A 6,957-nucleotide genomic window follows, 5' to 3' on the forward strand; every position below is an offset into this window, starting at 1 on the left:
TGAAAGCGTTAATGTAGCTGCACACCGACAGGAACATGTGCGGCAGAGCACAGCCCCGGTGTCTGGAGGTTTGCAGCAAGGGGCACAGCCCTGGCGTCACCTTGTGCTTACTGAGGCACAGCAGCACACAAGCAAGGAAGCCGCTGCTGTAGGAGCCAAGAAGGAACTCCAGGATCAAATGAGGCTGCAGAGGCTCAGTTTCCATTGTGTCCTCTATTCCCCATTGCAGATACACCTCAAACGCTTCACTCCAATTAAAGGCAAATACGTAGGTAACTTTTCCTCCTGCAAGATATCCACAGCTGCACCTTTCATGGTGACTGAGGGGACCTGAAGCACCTCTTACAAGAGATTTGGTGGACTGCAATAAATAACCACTGAGGAAAAAGCACTGCTCTTGCAGCTCAAATTGGAGGCACCAGACAACTGCTACGGTGAAGTTCAGTGACCCCAGGATGATGGACAGCAGCAGCTTCAGGACAAACTGCTGCCCCAAAGCAGGCAGGAGCTCCCCAGCTGCCCCCCAGCAAGCACAGGCAGTGTGGGAGCAGGCTACCAACTTATTTCAATTTTTAGCAACAAGTTTATGGGGGGACAGAGGGACAGCAGTTTTGTTATTTGCAACAGTCTTATGGGACAGTCTCTGCATGTGTGGCAGGAGCTGCCACATGCAATTCTCATTGGGATGCCCCAGGGCTACTGCCCACACAGGGGGCTCCACCTCCCCCAAGTGCTCCATCTAGCACATCTGCTGCCAATATGATTTTAGGTGACTAAAAAACACCTTTGCTAAGATGAAAATTACTCCATCCTTCAGCATAAAGCCTTGTTGAAGAGTAAAAGCATGTAACTGGCTTTACAGGCTGGCCCCAGACCCATAAGTGCCTGGCAGAAAGATAACAGCCCTCAGGTATTGAGCATGTTTCTACTCAAAGAGCCCTTTAAGTGCAGAAATGTACCACTTCAAAAAATCTGCCTTTTTAGTGCAAATGGAATGCAATCACATAAAATACCATGCACACATTTAAAAGAAAGCTCTTGGGTTATAAGTTTGAAACAAAAGGGAGTTGCAGCCTTGATGTGGGCTCTGAAAGTTGTGTACAACTTTGAATGCAAGAACCACTACTCAGTTGAGAAACAGCCTTAAGTCAAAGACCTGTGTGTAAGGGTGGTGAGAAGTCAGAGCAAGTCTTCAAATCTGCTGAAGGTCCCCAAGGGACAGGGCTCATCCTGAGGTTCCAACAAGCACCAGGACACTTGGAATCAAAGACCCTCTGGGCATCCTGCCAACCCCTCTGGGCTCTCAGCTTGGCCCCTGAAGCCACACGATCGGCAAAGAGAGACTCTCAAAGGAGATAGATATTAAGGGGTGGTCACAAGTGTCACACTGCTGCAAACCTCCTCCTGGCACTCAGGAGATGCTCAGGAGTGAGAGCTGGGTACAGCAGCAGGGAGCAGCGCAGAAACACAGGGGCTGGCCTGTGTTTGGCCTCAGACAAAGCAGTCAACGATGCAAAAAGGATGCTATTTGTTTGAAGACTCCTAGCGCCTTCCTCCTCAAAACAGAGCATGCCAGCCTCTCCTACACACCCCACAGGCACTTTGCCAGCTGCTATGGGCCAGCTTTCAAGCAGCAGCCCAGTTTTCAAATAGCACAAAGTATAATGACAACCAACCTTACTTCCCACTCCTCCCCTCAGTGCCTGCTTTGTGCCAGCTGCTGGCTGGAGACTCATCCCTTCCCACCCCATCCTGTAACCGTATTGGCAATAAGCTTCCCTCAAGCTGAGAAGAAAGAAACATCCCTTTCAGCCTTGCATACAGAGAACAAACCACATACTGTAGTGCTGTAAGTGAAGTTGTCTCGACCTGTCACCATCAAGGTGCTGTAGACAGGACTTTGTGTTCACAGGTCTGATTTGTTTGAGGAGCTGTTGAAATATCTTCATTATTCTCATTTCTTGCTGTATCACCTGAATCAAAATTAAGAGCCCAGAGCAGCACATGTTGTTAATACTCCAACTCATCAACACAAAGACCTTCAAAATGCAAGACAGAAGAGAGTTTAGTGGTCTTGGGGGTTGCTGGTGCAGACACTGAGCAGCTCTTCACCTTCCCTTAGCACCTTAATCACCAAGTGCTCCCAGCCCCATTGCAGTCATGGACTCAGCCTCCCAAGCAGCACAACACAGATGTTCATCCTATTGGGTTTAAAGCCTTGGGTGTGCAGAGCAGCTAAGGAACAGTCTGGAGCTTCATGAGCTAAAGAGACACTGCAGAGCAGACCATTAACCTCCCAGTTCCTTGCCTTAAACTGTATTTCCTCCTTTCCAGCCCCCAGCACAAGCCAAAGATGCTCTGGGAGTCCTGACTCAGTTGCTTGTCTCTGACACAAAGCCATCTCCTTTCATGAGAAGCCCAGCAACAAGCAACAGGTTTCTGAGCACTTCACCAGACCAAAGCCCAGGAAAGACGCTTCAAAGAACCCAGTGAGTGCAAACACATTGCAGGAGAAGTTATGCTACTTGCTCAAGTTCCATAATCTATAGCCTTGAACTCTAAACAGCGAGGCTTCTTTACCTCAAGCCAGCCATTGCAGCACAAACCTTCAATCTGTTCAAGTGAACCGCGAGCAGGATGCCAAAGCAAATCGGGAAATGAGAAATGCTTCAGCCGTTCTCTCCAGACAGAAATAATTCAGCATTTCTCTCAGCCTAAAGCAGTGCATCATTGAGGTAAGAATGATTCCTGGCTACTTTAATCATTCTTGCTGGATTTAGTCCGTGTTTCCTTGGCTTTTCACATGTAATTAACAATGTGCAGGTTCCAGTAAATGATCTCAAATAAATCCATATATGACTAACAGACAGCAGCTCCAGAAATTCAAATAGTGGCAACTGAAAGCCTGGATTCAGATCATTACTTGGGGGCTTAGCTAGCTCATTATGTACCACAAGCCTGCATTGCGATACCATATCGGTTTTCCTGCTGCTGAGCAGATCCCCAGGAATCAAGCTGTAGTCTGCAGATGGTCACACCACGGTGATTTCTACAACAAACTTATTGGAAGAGAGAACGCAAAATTTAAGCTTCTCCATTTATCAGTCATCGGAAAGCAGCAGATGCCAATGAACCACAGCACATACACACACTGGTTATGCAGAAGCATTAACTGTTTAATCCCCCAAATCCTGGCTTCAAGGACAGTTTTCTTTTCTTGAAAGCCTTGTCCTTACACCTCCCAATCCCAGCCCTGAAAAGCGACAAAGTTTCAGCCCAGAAACTTTCATCAGTAATCTTTTTTGAGCAAAGGTCTCTTTCTAACCCCCTGCCCAAACTCCCAGCTGCAGCACACTGCAGGATCACAGGCATCACAAGCATCCTACAGCAGCAAGGAAGTTGCCAAAAACTCCCAGGTGAGGCTAGAAAACAGATGGGTCCCACACCTCCCAGACAAGCTGTAACACCTGACACCATTATCTGCTTTTCATCCAAAACCAGGCACTTTAGTGCAAATTTACAGTCTGCCAAACCTTGTTGAAATTAATCGCCAGATGTTCCTTTCTTATGCTCTGCTGTAAGAAGTTGCCTATATGATGCTCAAGAAGCTCAGAGTTAATTATATTCTAGTAGAAAATACCTCAAGTATAATAATAATACTACAATTGTATGCTGAACTACTGCTAGCCTGTGATAACAGGGTTGTTGCACAGTGACAATATGAGCATAGCTCAGAACTAAGCAATTGTCAAAGCTTTACACACATTGCAACACACACAAGAATTTAAGCACTTGCTAGTTTTAGATAGTTTGTAACATCCTTTTCTATCTCAAATCACACAGAGCACCCACACACAAAATCTCTTAAAATCAGAACATGCTTCATGGGTTGCAACAAAGTCAAAGCAGATGGGCCCATGTTACTTCTCTCAGACATTGTTTTCCAAGTAGTACCATTTGTTGGCAAATAGATAAAGTCAGAGCCACAAACAGCTGTGGCACAGCTGGTTTCTGCAGAGTTACTAAAACATTTCCAAACGCCATGCCAGGAATTGCAGGAGCTGTTAACACAGGCATTAAAGCAGGTAGCCGTACCTGGCAGAGCTGCTTAGCTCAAACACAGAGCATGTGATTCCCGGCATTGCACTCTACAAGAAACTAGAAAAACAATCCCAAGGCCACGCTTTCTCTTATTTTCTCAAAAAGCATTGTGAGTCCATTTACACCAAGTTCATCCAGTAGTTAACCACAAGGATCTTATGGTTACAGGGACTGCAAAAACATGACTTGGATGCAGCAAAAAAGGACTGAAAGGGCTCAAACCTGTCCCCTTGCTCTGCTCCCCTCTGGAGTGCCAGGATCAGTAACAGAATGTCAAGCTGGGAGCAGGATGGCCCATTAGAAGAGCAGCCAACCCACATTTTCAACCCTGAGTGTGTTTTTACGCTTTACCAATACTTTTCCATCTCCAAGAGAAAAAAAGAAGGAAAAAAAAAAGAAAAGAAATAAGAAAGAAGTGAGCAAAATCACCACACTTACCTGCTGAGAGCCCATGGTCCCAGGGCACAGCATTAGTACATGCAGTGTTGTTTCTCCAGTCACATCAGTCCTGTTTTCCCTTGGGATGAGGGCAGCATCCCACAGGAGAGCCAGGAGCAGCCGTGGCCTCCACTATCAGTTTTCTCCACGGCTGCTCCTGCCACCCAGATGACAAGGGCTGGATCCTGCTCTTCTACCCACTGCCACACACTGGTACTCTTCTTCCCTAGCAGCCTCCTGGCTCACAGTCCCATATCCACCCTTATTCCAGCTCACAGGAGCCCCTGAGCAGATCACTCACTTACAAAGCCATGTTCTGCCACCACTCTGCTTGATGACCATTGTTTGAGCTCCAAGAGGAACACCTTACATCTGCCTGTCTTCTCACAATGCCGCCACAAAGTCTCACTGCAGAGAGCCCAGGACAGTCCCCATCAACTGCTTCTTAGGTTTCTTGCCACACACAGTTGCTCTGCAGGAGATACACCAGAGTCCTGCTCAGAGCAAAGGGAAAAAAGACCTCAAACTTAAGAAAAGACCTCACCAACATCACCATAAACAGCATAATAGAGGCCCCAAGGCAGCCACACAGAAACTTAATATTAAAAAGTCCTAACACAAACCTAGAAAAATATCTAAAAAGAAAGAACAAGCTCACCCCACCCTCTATTTGTAAGAGGAGGACAAGAAAGTGCAGCCCCACAGGACCACCCACAGCCAGCTGATGAGACTCAGTTCATTAGGGCTGATTAAGAGGCTTCAGCTGGAGAGAAGTGTGAGTCCCTCCAGGGACAAGGCTCTGCTGGTGCCCCTGTGAGGAGCAGGATCCCCCCACACCTCTGTGACAGCTAAAATCCCAGGGTTGAAAAGACGTGAACTGAGATTAGTCTTGACATTTCTGGGTCTTGCAATCACAGTGGGTGACAAAAGCAAGTTCTGGATCAGAGCCTTTCCCGGAACAATTTAAACACGTCTATTTTAAGGAGAGACTGAGTTAAACAAAAGGGTGACAGGCCAGAAGTTGAAAGCACAAGATGTGGTATCCTGGGATTATGTTAAAATCAGGCCATCTGAGTAGCCTCCAAAATACATATTTTGTTGAAATTGGGGAGAAAAAGCACTGCAACTGCACAGCCCACTGCCCTTTGTGCCGTTTGCGAGTCCTCGTCCCCTTGCATGCTGTGGAGAGGCACTGCTGCCCAAAATCGCTTGACCCCCTTGCAGGATGAAGGCTCAATTTAGGAGGAGGAAATAATCAGGCAGGAAGTGAAAATTAAACCATTCAGTGGAAAACGGAGGGGAATGTTTTTTTCATTCATCTGCCTATGCTGGCATCTTGTCAAAGGACTATTATTGGGAAACCGCGGTGGGAACCGGGGACTTTGGTAGGGGTAAAGCTGTATTTTTCCTACTTGAGGCTCAGTGACTCCTGAAAGCTATCCCACAGCAATGAGAGACGGGCTCGAGGTGAAACTTGAACTTTTGGTGCATTTCCCTGTCAGGTCCATTCATGCCTCCCCCAGGCAGCAAATCCAGCAGTGTCAGCAGAGACATGAGGCCATGGTGCAAGGAGGTTTAGTGTTTTCCAACCCGTCCGGAACACTGCATGCTCTGCACAGCCCAACCACTGCGTGCCCTGCACGGCCTGATGTGCCTGAATGTGCACAGCACCCGCCCTGGGGGCCGCGGGGGGCTCTGCAAGGAGAGTATGGTGCTGCCCTGTGCTGGATGCAGCCACTTCCAGGTGGTTCTGGTGGGTTCCAGATGGCTCCAACAGCCCCAGCACACAGCACAGCTGAGCCCATCAGCGATGCTGGTGGTGCTTTTGGGGAAATGTATTTAAGACACAGCAAAATGCAATTAGGCACTGGAGAGGAGAAAAAAGTATGGGAAGTGGCACTGCAAGCAGTGTGGTCAGGGATGAAGAGGTGCTGCAGGTGTTCCCCAGAAGCCCCTGGAGGAGTCCTTGCTAGCAGAGATATCAATACCTGGGACTAATATTAATTGACAGTAAATTAACTTTCACTGAGTTAAGCCTGTTTTATCAGTGACAGTAGCTGGTGAGTGATCCGTCTTTATCTCAACCCATGAACTGTTTCACTTTACTTTCTACCCAGTTCTTAGGACGAGGAGGAGTGAGAGCGGCTGGGTGGCCGGCTGGCAGCAGCTGTGGCCCGCTCACCCTGATGGCCCTGGGGCACAGACCTGGGGCAGAACTGTTCACGGCCCCGGCACATGCTCTAGTGCACAGCCCCAGTGCATGGTCACAGTGCATGGCCTTGGTGCCTGGCTCAATGCATGGCCCCGGTGCATGGTTGCAGTGCACAGCTCAATGCATGGTCCCAGTACATCGCTGCAGTGCACAGCTCAACGCATGGTCCCAGTACATCGCTGCAGTACACAGCTCAATGCTCAGCC

The 6,957-nt window shown here is 48.1% G+C and overlaps 1 protein-coding gene across 1 annotated transcript in view; it reads right to left on the reverse strand.

The window, feature by feature from the left end:
- Nucleotides 1-4,910, reverse strand: part of CASKIN2 (CASK interacting protein 2) — a 77,589-nt gene extending 72,679 nt beyond the window's left edge. The window contains exon 1 of the mRNA XM_065034028.1: nt 4,540-4,910. The gene's annotated coding sequence lies outside the window, so the exon portion shown is untranslated. The remainder of the gene's footprint in view (nt 1-4,539) is intronic.
- Nucleotides 4,911-6,957: the final 2,047 nt, after the last annotated feature.

This window comes from Columba livia, chromosome 18 (assembly GCF_036013475.1).
Source record: "Columba livia isolate bColLiv1 breed racing homer chromosome 18, bColLiv1.pat.W.v2, whole genome shotgun sequence".
Taxonomy (NCBI): Eukaryota; Metazoa; Chordata; class Aves; order Columbiformes; family Columbidae; genus Columba; species Columba livia.